The following is a 22,042-nucleotide window of genomic DNA, read 5'->3' as shown; positions in this document are numbered from 1 at the left end:
ATTCAGATCTGGCTGAAAAGCCCATGAGAGCATTTCAGGCATGGAAAGCCAAGACATAGTGGCAAAAACTCTTCTGCATGGAAGATCTCTGTGAGTGAGACCCCAGTGAAAAGAAGGGGCCATGAACGAAGGATGTACTTTTCTCTCAAGGGAGGAGAGAACTTCCACATTGCTTATGGGCTGTCTAAATACCAACAGAGTTTGTGGACCCAAAAGTCTTCCATAACCTTGGCAACTAATGTCAGAGAGCCTAGGATGATCACTGATGTCATAAAAAAGAATGTCAGTTGTTAAATCAACAGGAGTCACTGTGCACTTGTTCCCCATATTGGACCTCTGTCCTTAATGGGTTGTACTATGAGAATTAATGATAAAACTTGTCTTCCAACTGTACTTTATACTTTGTGTTTCTGTGTGGGTGTAAATAATTGAAATTTCTACTTAGTGTAGAGTTGGTCTTCTGTATATGAGTCAACTAAAAATTAATCTTAATGGAATATGGAATAGGAGAGGGAGTGGAGGTGGATGGGAGTGGGGATGGAGGGTTGGCAATGGGGGGAAGAAACACTATATCCCTAAAAGCTGTGCATATGAAAATTTGTATTCATTAAATAAATACCTAATTTTTTTGTTGAAGGTTATCTTACTTATGGATGGCTAAAATAGAGTTTTAGAGCTTGCATTATACCATATCTTTAAGAATATAGTTGGTACATATGTGGGAGGATGGGGAAATGTCCTAAAAATGTACATGTTAGGGTTCATGGTCTTGATGGCCATGATGATGTGTTCTCTTATAGCTTCTTACATTGATCAAAAATGTCCTGATGTAGGGGGGAAATAGCATGGGCCAATTTACTGCATACCAGATTATTGGATTATTAGTCTCTGTGTAAGTTAATAATGATTTGCTATGGGAGAACTTTGATAGATTTTTTACAGAGATGCTCAAGTGGACCAACTTTGTGAAGAAGCAAAATTTATTTCTATGTATTTAAAAGTTGACTTAGGGACAGGTGTTTGTCCTGGTGGTTGACTTGGGTTGTGATGGCTGCATTTGATATTGGAGTACCTGGATTCAGCCCTTGTCTGCTCTCAATTACAGCTTCTCCCACACCCTGGGAAGCAGCAGGTGAAACTGTACTGTGGGGAATGCTGTTTTTGACTTTAAGAAGTAAAATACAACCAAATTTCAAAAAACATACTTTGAAATATGGTTTAAAATAGTTGTTTAAACACTTTATGGTTTTTTATTGCTGCCAAGCTTTTATATGAATTATCCCTTCATTGCTTTAATTTAAAATGATAGCAAATCAACAGTAATTTAAATGATTCTTCATAATTTACAGATTGTGTTTATTACATATAGAAATAAGCTGGGTTAGTACTTTCCTCTTGAACTAAATTTTGAAAATCTTTTTCTTTTAATTATGATTTCTTTTTTTCCTGACTCTGAGGATAATAAAAGCTTTTTGGGAGAAAATATAGAATATAAGAACTTACAGAAAAGAAAGTCATGAGAACACGCTTCTGGAGTTGCTCAACTGTGAAATGAGGGGTCTGAGATTGGGTGGGAGCCAGAAAAATAGAAAGGAAGATTCAGTTGGGTTCTGGTAACTGATGGGGGAGAAGAAGGCAACACTGATGATTTATTGGTGTTTATTTAGATTAATGATGATCTCATTAACAAGTGGTCAGTCTGTTCTGTTTTAAGCAGCTTTCTGATGCTTAACATTTTCGTTCTTTCTTTTGAAATTTTCTTTTCTTTGTGTTGGTAATTGTAGGAACTCTTGATTCTCCCCTTAACTAATTCTGCCTCTTGTGTTGTTTTCTGAGGTTGAGTCTCTAAGCCCTCAATTTCTTTTACTTTTACATGCTCACTTTTCCAGAGTGGATCCGTTGTCCAATTACCTTGAATATCAGGGCTGCATAACCTCACGAAGTGAGACAGAGCTGGGCCTGAATCCCAACTCCACCATTTTTAGTTGTGAAATAACAAAGTCTTTGATATTAGTTGGCTTCATTCATAAATGGAATGATGCCTACCTAATGGAGTTATTATAAATACTAGCTGAGTCTAGGGAAAAGGCTCCAAGCATAGTCATAGTCTCTCGGCAAGTTTTGCTTGCTCCTTTTTTCCCTTTTTCTCCTGTCCAAGAATTTCTGTTAGGCAAGTTGCTTCCCTGATACTCTTTCTACCATAAGTGAAGTAGTCATGACTTTATTTTGCTCACCAGATGTTAAAATGTCCCTTACCATATTTTCATAGATAAATAACACAGTGCTTATCTATTTTAAACATGGAATGAGTTAATATTCTAAAAATATATCAACTACAAAGAAATATAGTGATGAACTAGTTTTATGTCAAATTATATTTCAGACTGAGTGAAAATTTATCTTCAAATTGGATTCTTCAGCACAGCATGAGGACAAGCTGTGGGAACATGATAAATGATATAAAATTTTTCAAACCTCATACATATCTAGAAATTTTATTTGTACAGATGTTATGATATAATGATTGATCTTTTATGTAGCAACTAGAGAAGGAATTTCATTTGATTAAACAGATGCTATTGTGTAAATAGTGTAAAGCAACAAAATACTGACTCATATAGAATGAAATGAACCATGTTTTCTCTTTTGTAGATAAAGGGGCTTGGGTAAAATTGCTAAGGGGAACTAGTCAACATGGTCGTGTTATCTCAGTTCATGAATTCAGAAATGATCCACAGGATAATTTCCTCTGATTCAATTAACTTCTTTAAACTCCACTCTTTACTGTAAATCATATTTTACTCAGAAGAAACTGAGATTTAGTTGTTTTTTTTTTTTTTTTACTCAGAAATCTTTTATTTAAGGTATTCAAACTTCATGCATTTTATAAATACAACTTTAGGAACATAGTCATTTTTTAAAATTTTTAAAATTTTTTTTTATTTTTTGACAGGCAGAGTGGACAGTGAGAGAGAGAGAGAGAGAGAAAGGTCTTCCTTTGCCGTTGGTTCACCTTCCAATGGCCGCCACAGCTGGTGCGCTGTGGCTGGCGCACTGCGCTGATCCGAAGGCAGGAGTCAGGTGCTTCTCCTGGTCTCCCATGGGGTGCAGGGCCCAAGGACTTGGGCCATCCTCCACTGCACTCCCTGGCCACAGCAGAGAGCTGGCCTGGAAGAGGGGCAACCGGGACAGAATCCAGCACCCCAACCGGGACTAGAACCCGGTGTGCCGGCTCCGCAAGGCAGAGGATTAGCCTAGTGAGCCGTGGCGCCGGCCGGAACATAGTCATTCTTCCAACCCTACCCTTCCTCCCACCTGCACTCCCACCCTTCTTCCTCCTCCCTCTCTTATTCTCATTCTTAGTTTTTTTACTAAGATATATTTTCCATTAACTTTATACACATAAGATTAACTTTATTCTAAATAAAGAGTTCAGCAAATAGTATGAAAAAATAATCTGTTTCTCAACAATTGATACAGGGCTGTTCAAAGTCTCCCATCTCAAAGTGTCAATTTCACTTCTATAGATTACCTTTTAGATGCTCTATTAGTTACCACATCTTACCATGCAACCATTAATGAAATCTCCTTTCAAAACTATTCAAAATATAACACCAGAAAGATACTTTACAACAATTTGATAAAATTCTTTTACTTTTCTTGCTAGGCTAAATCAATATCCAAATACATACACACATTTACCAAAATAGTGCCTAAAATGTTCATATCTGTGTGATTCTCTAAATGGCTCCTTTCTGAAAGGTTTCAAGGAGGAGGTGTGATGTGCAAACTAAGTATGCTGTGTCTTCATCTATAATTGTGATTTCTGGACTGTCATTTAAAATCTGTCTAATACCTTTTTTTTCTTAGGTAAGGGTACAAGAGCAGAATGGAATTGAAACTTTAGTGTGGTCTAAACACAGACCAGATTTTGTTAGTGTGTGTAATGGATACATTATTCACTGTGAGCTAAATATATGTGATTGTCAGAAAACATCCCCTATTTTGAAGTTACTAAATGTTTTAATGGAAGCAATTTATGTGTTGGTGCTATTTTAATTTTTCAGCAACTTCTCCTATCCTGGTTTAGGAAAAAAACAAAAAGAATTAAGAGGCTTTTAAAGCAGCCTAAAATAATAATAATAATAATAGATTGAATGAGCAGTGATCCTCATTTGGGAAGGAGATATCTATTCTCTAGATAGTCTTTCCAACCACAGATATGCACCCTCTTTCCCATTCTGAGACACTCTGGTGGGAAACCATGACCTTGGAGCAACAGTGGAAATAAATTTGGAAAGCACCCAAACCATGAGGCCTGTGAGCTTTGCACTAAATTTTTAATTTTGATGGGCTCTGTGCTTGCTTGAGCAATGCAGAGTTTATTGGGGCTTTTGTTACTCAGTTTATATTCAAGCTTTATTTTCAAATTAATTTGAAGTATAGAATGAAGTTAGTACCTTTGAAAGATGAGTTTAAATATTACCCGGATACAATTTATGAGTAAAATAATTTTTATGACTAAGCTCAGACTTTTGGAAAAACTGCAGAGGTTATATCCTTTTTTTAAAGATACATATTTATTTATTTGATAGGAGAGTTACAAACAGAGGGAGACACAGAGAAAGGTCTTCCATCCACTGGTTCACTCGCAAAATGGCCTCAGCTGCCAGACTTGGGCCAATCTGAAGCCAGGAGCTTCTTCTGGGGCTCCCACGTGGATGCAGGGGCCCAAGCACTTAGGCCATCTTCTGCTGCTTTCCCAGGACCTAGCAGTTAGCTGGATCAGAAAAGGAGCAGCTGGAATACAAATTGGTGCCCATATGAGATGTCGGTGCCACAGGCAGAGAGACTTAGCCCACTATGCCACGGCACTGGCCCCAGAATTTATATTCTTTTTGCACTCAGTGCTCAAAGCTCTCCCATGTAATAAACATTCTATTTTTATTCTTAAAGGATTTGTTATTTATTTATTTGAAAGGCAAAGTTGAAGAGAGATATTGCATCCACTGGTTCACTACCCAAATTGCCATACCAGCCAGGGCTGGACCAGACTGAAGCCAGGAGAAATACGCATTATGAAAAAACTAGACATGGATTTAAAACATTTTTGTGTAATAAGTTCACTTTTTAATTCCATTTTCCATGAAATTTCTGAATATCCTTGTGTAATATGTAGTCTTTCTTTGCTGTATTGGTATAAAATCACTGTACTACACTTTGTGGAGGGGGATTCATTTGAGATTTTGGTTTCTTTCTTTGAACGTAAATTCCTAAAAATCCTATAGAAAGAAATCTGTTCTTTTAAGTTTGTTGCTATTTGGTGTTTAAAGGGTGGATTTTAGAATGATTCTAGGTACAAAAACACCTTAGATTGTTTGAATAAAGGTAAATATTCTGGCATTTTCAACTGCGGTATGATGGCTAATTTTGTGTATGTCAGTTTGACTTGGCCATAGCATAGGTAAATATTCAGCTAAACATTCTGGATGTGTCTGTGATGGTGGTTCTGGATGAGGTTAAGATTTAAAATCAGTAGACTGAGTAAACCACATTGCTCTTCCCAATATGGGTGGGCCTGAGCCAATCTATTGAAGGCCTGAATAGGATGAAAATAATTTGGGAGAATTTCCACTCTCTTTGTTTGACGGTCTTTAAGCTGGGAGATCTCCTGCCTTGAAACTTGAAACTTGATTTGTCCTGGTGCTAATTGTGGTTCAAGAGAGAGAGAATGTTAAGGATAAGTTTTATGAACCTATTCTTGGGATTCTATGATAGTCTCTAAACCAGTTACATTTAAAGAATCTGATGCAACTATTTCCAGTAGTAAAGAGAAGGCACAAGTAAGTTTCATGAAGTAGAGACCTAAATGCCTATGGTCCTAACCCTTCCTAAACTGCCTCTCTCTGCTAGTCCGCCCCTGTGGCCTCATGATGAGCTCCCAATGGTCAGTTGAGAAAGGAGTGGAAGACTTGAGCCTGCTTTGTAGATAATTTTGCATAGTATGCAGCTACTGTCCAAGAATGGACAGCTATAACACACTGCCTCCATTTTGGGACATCCCTGAAGGTCAGTGGTAATGAGAAATCCTCTCTGGGCAGAACTTTGAGCAGAGCCTCTGCCTATAAACTTTGCTTGGAAAGAGAAATGGCTAGACATGATACAATGTTTCGAGGGTTCTATACATTTGGTTTGGCTGGATGTTCCAGGATTTAGCAGGAACAGGATCTGAAAATTTGTGACAAGAGAATTTGGAGAAGAGGTATGTGGGTAGATCTATCTGAAAGGGTAAAAAATCATGAAGGTAGCCAGCGCCGTGGCTCACTTGGCTAATCCTCTGCCTGCAGCACCAGCACCTGGGTTCTAGTCCCGGTTAGGGCACCAGATTCTGTCCAGTTGCCCCTCTTCCAGTCCAGCTCTCTGCTGTGGCCTGGGAGTACAGTGGAGGATGGCCCAAGTGCTTGGGCCCTGCACCCGCATGGGAGACCAGAAGGAAGCACCTGGCTCCTGGCTTCGGATCGGCACAGCGCACCGGCCGCAGCGCACCAGCAGTAGCGGCCATTTGGGGAGTGAACCAATGGAAGGAAGACCTTTCTCTCTATCTCTCTCTGTCAATTCTAACTCTGCCTGTCAAAAAAAAAATCATGAAGGTATTAGTGTCTTATGTGAATGCTCAACAGAGATCGACCTCAGAATTTTAATAAGTGGATTTGGTGGGCATTTTTGTCAATACTAGTCATCCTCTTTCTCCAGTCACACCTGTTCTTGCACAATGAGCTCATGAACAAAGTGACCATGTTGACAGTACTAAAGAGTCAGCAACCTGGAATTACTGAAGCCAATATACCTATAAATATTGCCAATTTCCCACTTTTCATGCATCATAGAGAAGAACTAAGTCTGTAATATGCCACCATACCTCAGGGTAAAATCAGCCAATTTCTTGGTCACTTACTATTACATAGGACCCTTCTATGGAAGGAGCAGCATTTTGTTTTTATTGGAATACATACTCTGGATATGGACTTGCCTTTATTGAATGCAGTGCTTCTGCTAAACTATCATCCACTGACTTGCAGAATGCCTTATGGACTGTTATGCTATTCACATAGCATTGCTACTGACCAAGGCTCTCTTCATAGTAAAAGGAAATGGGGATAAAAGGCTCGTGCTCATGGAATTCACTTTTCTTACTATGGACTCTGCCATACAGAAGCTGATGGCCTGCTAGAACAGTGGAATGGCCTTTTGAAGAATCAGTTACAGTGCCAGCCAGGTGACAATATCTTGAAAGGCTGGAGCAAAGTTCTCTAGAAGGCTGCATGTCTTCTGAATCAGCATCCAATATATGGGGCTCTTTATCTCACAGCCAGAATCCATAGGTCCAAGAATAAAAGAGTAGGAATGAAAATGACACCATTCATCGTTACTCCTAGTGGTCCACTAGCAAAATTTTTGTTTCCTGTTCCCATGACCTTATGCTCTGGTGGCCTAGAGGTCTTATTTCCAAAGGGAGGAATGTTTATCAGTAGAGACAACAATGAATACATTGAAATGGAGGTTAATAATTCTATCTGGCCACTTTGGAATCCTCATGCCTTTGAATCAACAGGCAAATAAGGGAATTGCTGTGCTGGCTGGAGTGATAGATCTGAGTATCGGTAGCCAATTGAACTACTGCTCCCCAGTGGTGGTAAGGAAGACCATGTCTGGAATTACAAGAGATCCATTAGGACATCTCTTATTACCATGTCCTGTAATTAAGGTCAATAGCAAACTAGAACAACTCAATCCAGGTGGAATTACTAATGGCTCAGACCCTTCAGGATTGAAGATTGGGGCCAGTGTACCAGGTAAAGAATCGTAACCAGCTGAGGTGCCTGCTAAAGGCAAGAAGGATAAAGAATTGGCAGCAGAAGAAGGTAATTATGAGTACCACATGATCAGCTATAAAAATAAGTACTGTAGTCACTTGACTGTTCATTTTGTTACAAATATGTTTGTGTGTTTTTATGTAAATAGATTATACAAATGTTCCTACTGAATTCCCTGATCATGTAACATGAGAATATGTTGATTCTATATCATAGCATTACACATGATTACTTTAGCACCATAATATTATTTACATTATGGGATCTCAAGAAGAAGATATAGATACCACTCAAGGACTTTACCTTCTCTTGTGGGAAAATGGCAAGTGTGCTTTTGGTTGTAATATAGGGCAATTGTCTGCTAAGTGGAATTATGAACTTGTTCATCAACTTTATTTATAGATTTAGTATGGTTTAAGCTAGGATATGGATTGACAGGGATGGAATTGTGATGGTTAATTTTGTTTGTCAACTTGACTGGGCCACAGGGTACACAGATATTTGGTTAAATACTCTGAGTGTGTCTATGAAGGAATTTCTGGATGAGCTTTATATTTAAAAATTGATAGACTGAGTAAATCCCCAGCATGGGTGAGCCTTATCTAAACCATTGAAAGGACTGAATAATAAAAAAAAATACAGAGAAATAGAATTGATTCTTTCTGCCTATTTTAAAGTCAGAAGATAGGTCTTCTGCCTTTGGGTTCTGATTCAGACTGGAGTTTCTATCATCAACTGCCCTAGTTCTCAGTCCTTAGGATTAGAATTTTATCTGAACCATTGACTCTTTTGGTTCTATATTGGTTCACTTCACATTTGGAGCTTGGAACTTTTCATTCTCTGTAATCATGTAGGTCAATTCCTTATAACTAACCTCTCATATACCTATATGTCTATACATCAGTATTTCTTTTTTTTTTTTTAAATATATTTATTTATTTACTTGAAAGTCAGAGTTACACAGAGAGGAGAGGCAGAGATAGAGAAGTCTTTTTTTTTTTTTTTTGACAGGCAGAATGGACAGTGAGAGAGAGACAGAGAGAAAGGTCTTCCTTTGCCGTTGGTTCACCCTCCAATGGCCTCTGCGGTTGGCGCGCTGCGGCCAGCGCACCGCACTGATCCGATGGCAGGAGCCAGGAGCCAGGTGCTTTTCCTGGTCTCCCATGGGGTGCAGGGCCCAAGCACCTGGGCCATCCTCCACTGCACTCCCTGGCCACAGCAGAGAGCTGGCCTGGAAGAGGGGCAACCGGGACAGAATCCGGTGCCCCGACCGGGACTAGAACCCGGTGTGCCGGCGCCGCTAGGCGGAGGATTAGCCTAGTGAGCCGCGGTGCCGGCCATACATCAGTATTTCTTATTGGTTGTGTTTGTCTGGAGAATCTTGACTAGTACACATGACTAGCAACTTTACTTCCTCCAAAACATTGATCCTTAAATCTTTTATGTTGTTTTTCCGTACTAATTCTCTCTAGAGTTCATATGGGCCTTGTCTCATTTTCTAGCAAACATTTCATGTAGGTAGCTGATTTTTACAAAAAAGTGAACAGATCTGGGAAGTTTAATTTACTTGCCCCAGAACATAGAGGTCATTCATACCAGTATGGAGCCTAGAATCCAGGTTGCTAAACTTGTAACCCATAAATGTTCCCCAATACTATACTACATCCCCTCTACTACTGTTGCCAAACCATCTCCTCCAGAATGAAAGTAGGTTTTGGGGCTGGTGCCGTGGCTCACTTGGTTAATCTTCCACCTGCAGTAACAGCATCCCATATGGGTGCCAGGTTCTAGACCCAGTTGCTCCTCTTCCAGTCCAGCTCTCTGTTGTGGGTCGGGAAGGCAGTGGAGGATGACCCAAGGGCTTGGGCCCCTGCACCCACATGGGAGACCGGGAGGAAGCACATGGCTCCTGGCTTTGGATTGGCGCAGCGCTGGCCGGCGACCATTTGGGGAGTGAACCAATGGAAAGGAAGACCTTTCTCTCTGTCTCTCTCTCACTGTCTGTGACTCTACCTGTCAAATAAAAAAAAGTGCATGTGGTTGTTCATTTAAAACAAAACAAAAAAAAGTAGGTTTTGATTTACAGCTTCCATTTACTAAGGTAGCCAAAAGTACTTCAGTATATCGCCAACATATTGTGTTTTCTCTTGCTAAAATAGAGCATTTGATGCAAGTAGGGTTGAAATTGCATAGTGTATGAGTAATAGATTGCTTATTAAGTAAGCATAAGTAGCAAATGACTTCAAATACATATAGTAATCCAATTTCTGCCTAACATTGTTGGTAAAGGAAAGTAGAAATCTTACTGGGCTTGTTTTTAATGAATATATAAGATTTAAGTGTAATTGAGGTTTGAAACACCTAAAAACAGTTCACCTAGAAAGCTGAAGCCATGAATATTCTTCTGCTGTTCTTTCTTTTCGTAAGTGCCTTTAATATATGCAAAGATAGTTAAACTGTGTCTATTTTTTAACTTTTATTTAATAAATATAAATTTCCAAAGTACAACTTTAGGATTATAGTGGCTTTTTCCCCCATAACCTCCCTCCCACCCACAACCATCCCATCTCCCACTTCCTCTCCCATCTCATTCTTCATCAAGATTCATTTTCAATTATCTTTATTTTTTTTAACTTTTATTTAATAAATGTAAATTTCCAAAGTACAACTTTTGGATTATAGCAGCTTTTTCCCCCCATAACCTTCCTCCCACCCACAACCATCCCATCTCCCACTCGCTCTTCCATCCCATTCACATCAGGATTCATTTTCAATTATCTTTATATACAATGAGGTTCCACCTCACCCCGGTTAGAATGGCTCACATTCAGAAATCTACCAACAACAGATGCTGGCGAGGATGTGGGGAAAAAGGGACACTAACCCACTGTTGGTGGGAATGCAAACTGGTTAAGCCACTATGGAAATCAGTCTGGAGATTCCTCAGAAACCTGAAGATAACCCTACCGTTCGACCCAGCCATCCCACTCCTTGGAATTTACCCAAAGGAATTTAAATTGGCAAACAAAAAAGCAGTCTGCAGCCTAATGTTTATTGCAGCACAATTCACAATAGCTAAGACCTGGAACCAACCTAAATGCCCATCAACGGTAGACTGGATAAAGAAATTATGGGATATGTACTCTTTAGAATACTATACTGCAGTAAGAAACAACGAAATCCAGTCATTTGCAACAAAATGGAGGAATCTGGAACACATCATGCTGAGTGAAATAAGCCAGTCCCAAAGGGACAAATACCATATGTTCTCCCTGATCGGTGACAACTGACTGAACACCAAAATGGAAACTTGTTGAAGTGAAAGGGACACTATGGGAAACGGTGACTTGATCAGCATAGCCCTGACTGTTAATGAACAACTTAATACATTATCCCTCTTAGTAGTTTTTTTGTCTGTTCTACTTAATATGACTGATTCAATTCTGTAATTAATACACAGTTATTCTTAAGTGTTGAAATTTAACTGAAATGTGATCCCTGTTAAACATAAGAGTAGGAATAAGAGAGGGAAGAGATATATAATTTGGGACATGCTCAAGCTGACTTGCCCCAAATGGTAGAGTTAGAAACATACCAGGGGACTCCAATTTAATCCCATCAAGGTGGCATGTACCAATGCCATCTCACTAGTCCAAGTGATCAATTTCAGTTCGCAATTGATCATAATGAAAGGACTAAGAGTCAAAGGGAGCACATAAGCAAGTCTAGTACCTGCTAACACTAACCGATAGAATAAATAAAGGGGAGAGTGATCCAACATGGGAAGTGAGATACTCAGCAGACTCATAGAATGGCAGATGCCCTAAATAGCACTCTGGCCTCAGAATCAGCCCTAAAGGCATTCAGATCTGGCTGAAAAGCCCATGAGAGTATTTCAGGCATGGAAAGCCAAGACACTCTGGCAAAAGATCTCTGTGAGTGAGATCTCAGTGGAAAGAACAGGTCTTCAAAGAAGGAGGTACCTTTCTCTGAAGGGAGGAGAGAACCTCCACTTTGACTATGACCTTGTCTAAACAAGATAAGAGTCGGAGAACTCAAGGGGCTTCCATAGCCTTGGAAACTCATGACTGGAGCATAGGGAGATTACTGATGCCATAGACAGGAGTGTCAATTGGTAAAGTCAACAACAGGAGTCACTGTGCACTTACTCCTCATGTAGGATCTCTGTCCTTAATGTGCTGTGCATTGAGATTTAATGCTATAATGAGTACTCAAATAATATATTTCACTTTGTGTTTCTATGGGGGTGCAAACTGTTGAAATCTTTACTTAATGCATACTAAACTGATCCTCTGTAAAAAAAAAAAAAAAAAAAGAAACTATCAACTCCCAACTTGACTCTCACTGGGATTAAACATGACAATAGGTCTGATCTGATTTCATCATCATTAAAAAAAATCATCTATTATTTTTCACTTTATGTTTCTGTGTGGGAGCAAACTGTTGAAATCCTTACTTAATGTATACTAAGCTGATCTTCTGTATATTAAGATAATCGAAAATGAATCTTGATGTGAATGGAAGGGGAGAGGGAGTGGGAAAGGGGAGGGTTGTGGGTGGGACGGTATGGGGGGGAAGCCATAGTAATCCATTATTCGTACTTTGGAAACGTATATTCATTAAATAAAAGTTAAAAAAAAATTATCTTTATATACAGAAGATCAATTTAGTATATACTAAGTAAAGATTTCAACAGTTTGCACCCACACAGAAACACAAAGCATAAAGTATTGTTTGAGTACTTGTTGTACCATTAATTCACAGAGTACAACACATTAAGGACAGAGATCCTACATGGGGAGTAAGTGCACAGTGACTCCTGTTGTTGATTTAACAATTGACACTCTTGTTTATGGTGCCAGTAATCACCTGAGGCTCTTGTCATGAGCTGCCAAGGCTATGGAAGCCTTTTGAGTTCACCAACTCCAATCTTACTTAGCCAAGGCCATAGTCAAAGTGGAAGTTCTCTCCTCCCTTCAGAGAAAAATACCTTTTTCTTTGATGGCCTGGTTAAACCGTGTCTTAATCAAAGCTTACTAGATTCAGTATTATTGACATTGGAATTGTAATTTACTGTATTGGCACTCATATGTAGAAACTTTTTGTCTCCCCTTTTAGATTTTAAATTGATTTTTGTTCTAGAGAATAAGACAACTGTCTCTTCCACCCCTAGCATCTAATCTGTGTTGGGCCAAGAGAGCCAATAGGCAGTACATTAACATTTTTATTCAAAGATTGCTCAGGTGAATATGAAAATGAGAAAATTCAGATGACCTGAATCTTGGCTTCCAAATTAGTCTATTAGGAGATGGCACATACAAAGAATTACATTGTGGGATAATCACCATATTCCAGTAGAGAGATCCAAAGAGAGGGCTGTGAGGATTTAGAGAAGAATAGTTATTTTTTATCTGGGGAAACTTGGGTAACCCTTCCTAGAGGAGTTGGCATTTCAGCTGGTTTGTTAAAGACCAGAGTTAATTTGAATACAAGTAGATATCACTGATTGGTTTCTACCATGTGAGTTAATTAAGATGATTAAAATAGCTAGTTGTCAGGGCACCAGATTCTGTCCTGGTTGCCCCTCTTCCAGGCCAGCTCTCTGCTGTGGCCAGGGAGTGCAGTGAGGATGGCCCAAGTGCTTGGGCCCTGCACCCCATGGGAGACCAGCAGAAGTACCTGGCTCCTGCCATTGGATCAGCGCGGTGCGCCAGCCACAGTGCACTGGCCGTGGCGGCCATTGGAGGGTGAACCAATGGCAAAGGAAGACCTCTTTCTCTCTGTCTCTCTCTCTCTCACTGTCCACTCTGCCCATCAAAAAATTTAAAAAAAAGAGCTAGTTGTCATTGCAATGTCTAGTACATAGTAGGTATTCAAGAAATGTTGCTGGTTGCATACATAAAGCACATGGTTAATTGTATGTCACTAGTCAACTGTCTTCATTTTATGAGTGATGTTAGAAAAGTCATTGTAAAATGTTTGCCCAGGAGCTGACTTGAACAGTACTTCTTCAGTTATCAAGCCCTTTAGCTGTTTAGCTGCCTACATTCATCTTATAAACATTGACCATCATGCTTTGTTCTTGTAAAATGGTGCAGCTGCTTTGTGGCTATTTTGTCTACTCCTCACTAATCAGCTTTTCTCCAGAGAATTTTCACTGATGTCTAATAGATGATCTTCTGCAAGGATGGCAGGAAAGCCTGACACTTGGAAGTTTCCCAGTGCTCTTGCTCAGCTCTATTCATTGCATGGATGAATATAGATGCTTACTCTTGAGCCAGTTACAAAGAAAGGGAGATGCTGATACGTGGGTGATCTGGTTCTGAAGGGTTGTATTCATGGAGGCAAGCTGAGGGTAGAACTTCATATAGCCCCATTCTGAATTCATGTGTTTTTACTGCTGCTAATGATCCTAATGATAGGATTAAGAGTCAAATATTCAATGAGGCAGCACATTACCTTGACACCTAAGTGTCTCTAACTGTATATGTTTATTTAATTAAGCTCTTTTAGGGATCACATTGCAAGTATTGCAGTTATTTAGTCACTCAGCTAAAGAATGGTTAAAGTTCCAAAAATATATCATCTTGGGGTATTAAAATGCTCAGATGCCTTTCACGTGCAGCACATAAGAAAATGGCAAGATCCTGGTAATTATTCTTAGGGCTATTGTCTGAATTAAGGCACAAAAATGCCTTGAACTGCATGTGCTTTAACTCCTTTTTATCCAATTAGAAAAAGGAGAAAGATAATCCTCAATATGGACACCATACTTTTCTATTGCACCTGTCCAGTTTACCTTGACTTAGGTGATTAGATGTCTATTCTGGGGCTATTTTTCCCAATGAAGAAAATGTGCTTCTGTTTCTGTATTCCTCTGCTTATTCCAGGGTAGATAAAAGGGATAGCATTTTTGTATGATTGTAAAATCAGCAAAGGTGGTCTACTGTAGTCGAGGACTGCTTTGTGTGAGGTCTAAGAAACCTTTGTATAGAAAAAAGTATCTTCAAAACCTTTGAAATCTTTGATGTTTAACTTTACTGCTTCTGGGACTTTCTTATGTAAGTAATTGTATATTAAAATAGCAGTAGGAGAATGACTCAAATCATAGATTTTATAGGTAGAGAAGGGGACAGTGAACAAATTTGCCCTTTTAACTTCATTTGGTACCACAAGTCCCTACCACAGAAAAATAGTTACCTGTGTTAGATTTAGAGACTTTAGAGCAGATATTCCATTCCAATATCAAACAGCATGACTCAGAGAAATCTTTCTTAGGTCTAACCTAAGTTCTTCATCTTGGAATTTAAAGCTATTTTCCTTAGTTAATGTGCTTATTGTAGATAGAGAACATTGGAATAACTGATCAAATACCTTAAGAATGTTGGTACATCATCCATCAGTCTTCCCCTTCACCAGGCAGAATAATCCCAGTTCCTTTAATCTTTCCCAATTGATAGTACTTTTCAACTCTTTAATCATCTTTGTGGCTCTTCTGCACTTTAGTAGAGTTAAATTTGAACCCTCCAAATTGGGTACAGGTTTTAAAAAATTGTTCTGCTAGAATAAGAGTAACTATGCGGTCCTATGGAGTTTTTGGCATAGTTAGAGCTGCACCAGAGACTCCTCTCATCCCAGAAGCAGAACTACTTCATTGACCTTTTTCCTCCAAGCTCACAGAACAATTTCTTTCCTATGTGTTGATGTTATGAAGACTCAGAAGGTAAAAATAAAAAAGAGGTGAAGGCTCAATGTTAAGGTGATCACCATCTAGCTCCAATTTTCTTTCCCATACTACATAAAAAATTTATTTAGTTTGTGAATATAACATTAGTTGGAAGACTTTTTAAAGTAGAATAGTTAGTATAATTAAGTTATTAAAAATTCTTGGGGTGGAAGGAATTTAAATTGGCAAACAAAAAAGCGGTCTGCACCCTAATGTTTATTGCAGCTCAATTCACAATAGCTAAGACCTGGAACCAACCTAAATGCCCATCAACGGTAGACTGGATCAAGAAATTATGGGATATGTACTCTTTAGAATACTATACCGCAGTAAGAAACAACGAAATCCAGTCATTTGCAACAAAATGGAGGAATCTGGAACACATCATGCCGAGTGAAATAAGCCAGTTCCAAAGGGACAAATACCATATGTTCTCCCTAATTGGTGATAACTGACTGAACACCAAAAAGGAAACCTGTTGAAGTGAAATGGACACTATGGGAAACGGTGACTTGATCAGCATAGCCCTGACTGTTAATGAACAACTTAATACATTATCCCTCTTAGTAGTTTTTTTGTCTGTTCTACTTAATATGACTGGTTTAATTCTGTAATTAATACACAGTTATTCTTAAGTGTTGAAACTTAACTGAAATGTGATCCCTGTTAAACATAAGAGTGGGAATAAGAGAGGGAAGAGATGTATAATTTGGGACATGCTCAAGCTGACTTGCCCCAAATGGTAGAGTTAGAAACATACCAGGGGATTCCAATTCAATCCCATCAAGGTGGCATGTACCAATGCCATCTCACCAGTCCAAGTGATCAATTTCAGTTCACAATTGATCATAATGAAAGGACTAAGAGTCAAAGGAAGCACATAAACAAGTCTAGTACCTGCTAACACTAACCAATAGAATAAATAAAGGGGAGAGTGATCCAACATGGGAAGTGAGATACTCAGCAGACTCATAGAATGGCAGATGTCCTAAATAGCACTCTGGCCTCAGAATCAGCCCTAAAGGCATTCGGATCTGGCTGAAAAGCCCATGAGAGTATTTCAGGCATGGAAAGCCAAGACACTCTGGCAAAAGATCTCTGTGAGATCCCAGTGGAAAGAACAGGTCTTCAAAGAAGGAGGTACCTTTCTCTGAAGGGAGGAGAGAACCTCCACTTTGACTATGACCTTTTCTAAACAAGATAAGAGTCGGTGAACTCAGAGGGCTTCCATAGCCTTGGAAACTCATGACTGGAGCATAGGGAGATTACTGATGCCATAGACAGGAGTGTCAATTGGTAAAGTCAACAACAGGAGTCACTGTGCACTTACTCCTCATGTAGGATCTCTGTCCTTAATGTGCTGTGCATTGAGATTTAATGCTATAACGAGCACTCAAACAATATATTTCACTTTGTGTTTCTATGGGGGTGCAAACTGTTGAAATCTTTACTTAATGCATACTAAACTGATCTTCTGTAAAAAAAAAAAAAAAAAAAGAAATTATCAATTCCCAACTTGACTCTCACTGGGATTAAACATGACAATAGGTCTGATCTGATTTCATCATCATTTAAAAATATCATCTATTATTTTTCACTTTATGTTTGTGTGGGAGCAAACTGTTGAAATCCTTACTTAATGTATACTAAGCTGATCTTCTGTATATTAAGATAATCAAAAACTAATCTCGATGTGAATGGAAGGGGAGAGGGAGTGGGAAAGGGGAGGGTTGTGGGTGGGAGGGACGGTATAGGGGGGAAGCCATTGTAATTCATAAGTCGTACTTTGGAAATTTATATTCATTAAATAAAAGTTAAAAAAAAAAAAAGAAAAAAAATTCTTGGGGTGGGAGAGCAAGTATGGGGGAAGAACCACTAAAATCCAAAAGTTGTACTTACTAAATTTATATTCATTAAATAAAAGCTTTCTATGATAATAAAAAAAAACCAAAAAGTTCTAAAAAGATTTATTTTATATGACAGAGTAAGAGAGGGAGGGAAGGATGTATATGCTAAGAGCTAGTCGAAGCCAAAGCCTGGAGCTTGATTAGGTTCTGCCTCATGAGTGGTAGTGGCCCAAACCATTTGGACATCTTTTTTTGTTTGTTTGTTTTTGTTTTTGACAGGCGGAGTGGACAGTGAGAGAGAGACTGAGAGAAAAGTCTTCCTTTGCCGTTGGTTCACCCTCCAATGGCCGCTGCAGCCAGCTCACCACGCTGATCTGATGGCAGGAGCCAGGTGCTTACCCTGGTCTCCCATGGGGTGCAGGGCCCAAGCACTTGGGCCATCCTCCACTGCACTCCCGGGCCACAGCAGAGAGCTGGCCTGGAAGAGGGGCAACCGGGACAGAATCTGGCGCCCTGACCGGGACTAGAACCCGGTGTGCCGGTGCCGCAAGGCGGAGGATTAGCCTAGTGAGCCGCGGCGCCGGCCCAGACGTCTTTTAATGCTTTCCCTAGAGAAAGATTTTATTTATTTTTTCTGTTGATTTTATTTTTTCCCAAAAAAACTTTTATTTAAGGAATAGACATTTTGATCGCGGTCTGTGCCAGCCTCTCTTGGCTGAGCTTCCTGCGGGTTTCGGAGTCTCCCACGAGGCCGTGGATGAGGAGGATGAGGAAGCAAGGGCGCTGCTGGTGGGCGGCACCGATGAGGCCAACCCAGGGGCCCCCGCTGCCTCATGGGCACTGCCGGCCCTCTGCGACCCCAGTCACCTGGTGCACTGGCTTTTGGTGCTGCTGCCGATGTGCTTCCTGGGCTTTGGCAGTTATTTTTGCTATGATAATCCTGCTGCCCTTCAGACTCAGATTAAACAGGATATGCAGGTGAATACCACGAAATCCATGCGGCTGTATATCTGGTATTCTTGGTTTTGTGTTTCTTTGGTGGCTTTTTGATAGATCGAGTATTTGGAATACGGTGGGGCACAATAATTTTTAGCTGCTTTGTTTGCATTGGACAGGTTATCTTTGCTCTGGGGGGAATATTTAATGCTTTTTGGCTGATGGAATTTGGAAGGTTTGTGTTTAGGATTGGTGGGAAGTCTTTAGCTGTTGCCCAGAATACATATGCTGTAAATTGGTTTAAAGGCAAAGAACTAAACCTGGTGTTTGGGCTCCAACTTAGCATGGCTAGAATTGGCAGCACAGTAAACATGAACCTCATGGGCTGGCTGTATTCTAAGGTTGAAGCTTCATTGGGTTCTGCTGGTCATACAACCCTTGGGGTGACACTTATGATTGGAGGCTTAACGTGTGTTCTTTCCCTAATCTGTGCCTTGGTCCTTGCCTATTTGGATCAGAGAGCAGAGAGAATCCTTCATAAAGAGCAAGGGAAAACAGGGGAGGTTATCAAATTAACAAATGTGAAGGACTTCTCCTTGCCGCTGTGGCTCATCTTTGTCATCTGTGTCTGCTATTATGTCGTGGTCTTCCCTTTCACTGGACTTGGAAAAGTTTTCTTTACAGAGAAATTTGGATTTTCTTCCCAGGCAGGAAGAGCAATTAACAGTATCGTGTATGCCATATCAGCACCCATGTCTCCAGTGTTCGGGCTCCTAGTGGATAAAACAGGCAAGAACATCATCTGGGTCCTGTGTGCGGTAGCAGCTGCTCTGTGTCCCACATGAAGCTGGCCTTCACGATGTGGAACCCGTGGATTGCCATGTGCCTGCTGGGACTGTCGTATTCGCTGCTGGCCTGTGCGCTGTGGCCCATGGTGGTGTTTGTAGTTCCTGAGCATCAGCTGGGAACTGCATATGGCTTCATGCAGTCCATTCAGAATCTCGGGCTGGCGGTCATCTCCATCATTGCTGGCATGATACTGGATACTCAGGGATACTTGTTTTTAGTTTACTTCATAGCCTGTGTTTCTTTGTCACTTTTATCTGTGGTCTTACTCTATTTCGTGGATCATGCCCGAGGAGGGAATCTAAATTATTATGCAAGACAAAGGGAAGAAATGAAAATGTCCCATACTGAATGAGAAATTTAAAGGGCTGTGTTGAGAGAATGGATTGCACACATCTTTGGTTTCAAAACCTCCTTTTTGTATTAAGTTCTTCATTAACAGTCAGGGTATGGCAGATCAAGTCACCGTTTCCCATAGTGTCCATTTCACTTCAACAGGTTTCCTTTTTGGTGTTCAGTCAGTTGTCACCGATCAGGGAGAACATATGGTATTTGTCCCTTTGGGACTGGCTTATTTCACTCAGCAACTTAATACATTATCCCTCTTAGTAGTTTTTTTGTCTGTTCTACTTAATATGACTGGTTTAATTCTGTAATTAATACACAGTTATTCTTAAGTGTTGAAACTTAACTGAAATGTGATCCCTGTTAAACATAAGAGTGGGAATAAGAGAGGGAAGAGATGTATAATTTGGGACATGCTCAAGCTGACTTGCCCCAAATGGTAGAGTTAGAAACATACCAGGGGATTCCAATTCAATCCCATCAAGGTGGCATGTACCAATGCCATCTCACCAGTCCAAGTGATCAATTTCAGTTCACAATTGATCATAATGAAAGGACTAAGAGTCAAAGGAAGCACATAAACAAGTCTAGTACCTGCTAACACTAACCAATAGAATAAATAAAGGGGAGAGTGATCCAACATGGGAAGTGAGATACTCAGCAGACTCATAGAATGGCAGATGTCCTAAATAGCACTCTGGCCTCAGAATCAGCCCTAAAGGCATTCAGATCTGGCTGAAAAGCCCATGAGAGTATTTCAGGCATGGAAAGCCAAGACACTCTGGCAAAAGATCTCTGTGAGTGAGATCCCAGTGGAAAGAACAGGTCTTCAAAGAAGGAGGTACCTTTCTCTGAAGGGAGGAGAGAACCTCCACTTTGACTATGACCTTTTCTAAACAAGATAAGAGTCGGTGAACTCAGAGGGCTTCCATAGCCTTGGAAACTCATGACTGGAGCATAGGGAGATTACTGATGCCATAGACAGGAGTGTCAATTGGTAAAGTCAACAACAGGAGTCACTGTGCACTTACTCCTCATGTAGGATCTCTGCCCTTAATGTGCTGTACATTGAGACTTAATGCTATAATGAGTACTCAAACAGTATATTTTGCTTTGTGTTTCTATGGGGGTGCAAACTGTTGAAATCTTTACTTAATGTATACTAAACTGATCTTCTGTAAAAAAAAAAAAAAAAAGAAATTATCAATTCCCAACTTGACTCTCACTGGGATTAAACATGACAATAGGTCTGATCTGATTTCATCATCATTTAAAAAATCATCTATTATTTTTCACTTTATGTTTGTGTGGGAGCAAACTGTTGAAATCTTTACTTAATGTATGCTAAACTGATCTGTATATAAAGAGAATCGAAAATGAATCCTCATGTGAATGGAAGGGGAGAGGGAGTGGGAAAGGGGAGGGATGCGGGTGGGAGAGACGATATGGGGGGGAAGCCATTGTAATCCATAAGCCGTACTTTGGAAATTTATATTCATTAAATAAAAGTTAAAAAAAAAAGCCTTTTTTTTTTTTTTTAAGGTTAGAGCTTAGTCATTAGGAAAAATGAGGGACTGACAAGTTGTATTTCAGATGTACCTATTGCAAAGTGAATCTGCTGGCTTGTGTCTTTGTGCTGTCTGCTGCTGAAGAATTCGCCTTTAGAGCAGGCTGTCGACAGGGAGCACTTTGGAAAACTGCTCTGCAACATCCCAGGGAACTTCAGGAAGTAAATGATGGAAAATACTGGGATTTTCATTAGATACCTTAGGGATGTGATCTTTCCTCTATCTTACAGCAGGAAAGAAAACTTCTGAGGGGACAGCAAGGCCGTTTTGCACGGCCTTGTTACAAACGTTCCCTTTTGCGAAGGGGAATGTGAGCAAGTCCTCTTTCTGAAGCCTCTCCCCAACCATCACTTGCAGGTGGCGCTCTGCTCTCCGTTGGGTTTGAAGGCTGCTGAGTTGTGACCCTTTTGGGTTTCTTACCTGTTACTGAGACCCTGCTCACTAAGAGACATAATTTTATAGTACAAACTTTCTGTAGCTTTGCCTCATGCTCTGATAACTCAAAAGTATTCATTTATGGTGATGATTTCTTATCTAGATGGATAAATAAAATTACTGCACAGAAGGAATACCTGATATCTTTTAACTTTTGGTTTTTAAAATATACTGAAACACCGATTGTAATTATTCATGTGGAAGATTATCTGTAAGAAAACATAAGTTGGCATAAAGAAAACTTGTCTGTTACTGTCCCTGAAAAGTCACAAGTGGCTTTTTCTCCAGTGTAGGACTTTTAAGTTACCATTTTGTTGATTTTGTTAAATAAAACGGGAATATGACACTTCTCTGACAGACCTTAAGACTTTGCACAATATTAATGAAAGTCAAGGACTTTTCCATGTGTTTTGCTCTCTGTAGGCTTGCAGATATTTTAGACAG

At 39.8% G+C, this 22,042-nt stretch overlaps 1 protein-coding gene and 1 pseudogene across 1 annotated transcript in view; both read left to right on the top strand.

Annotated features, from left to right (window-relative positions):
- Positions 1-22,042, top strand: part of LOC149124946 (protein transport protein Sec24B-like) — a 153,622-nt gene that overhangs the window by 56,168 nt on the left and 75,412 nt on the right. The window lies entirely within an intron of this gene.
- On the top strand, positions 18,290-19,939 carry LOC149124948 (lysosomal dipeptide transporter MFSD1 pseudogene; annotated as a pseudogene).

Source organism: Oryctolagus cuniculus, chromosome 8 (genome assembly GCF_051225735.1).
Source record: "Oryctolagus cuniculus isolate XC-2025 breed Fujian yellow rabbit chromosome 8, ASM5122573v1, whole genome shotgun sequence".
NCBI classification, from domain to species: domain Eukaryota; kingdom Metazoa; phylum Chordata; class Mammalia; order Lagomorpha; family Leporidae; genus Oryctolagus; species Oryctolagus cuniculus.
Note: the sequence above shows the minus strand (reverse complement) of the source record. Positions and strands in the feature narration are given on the sequence as shown.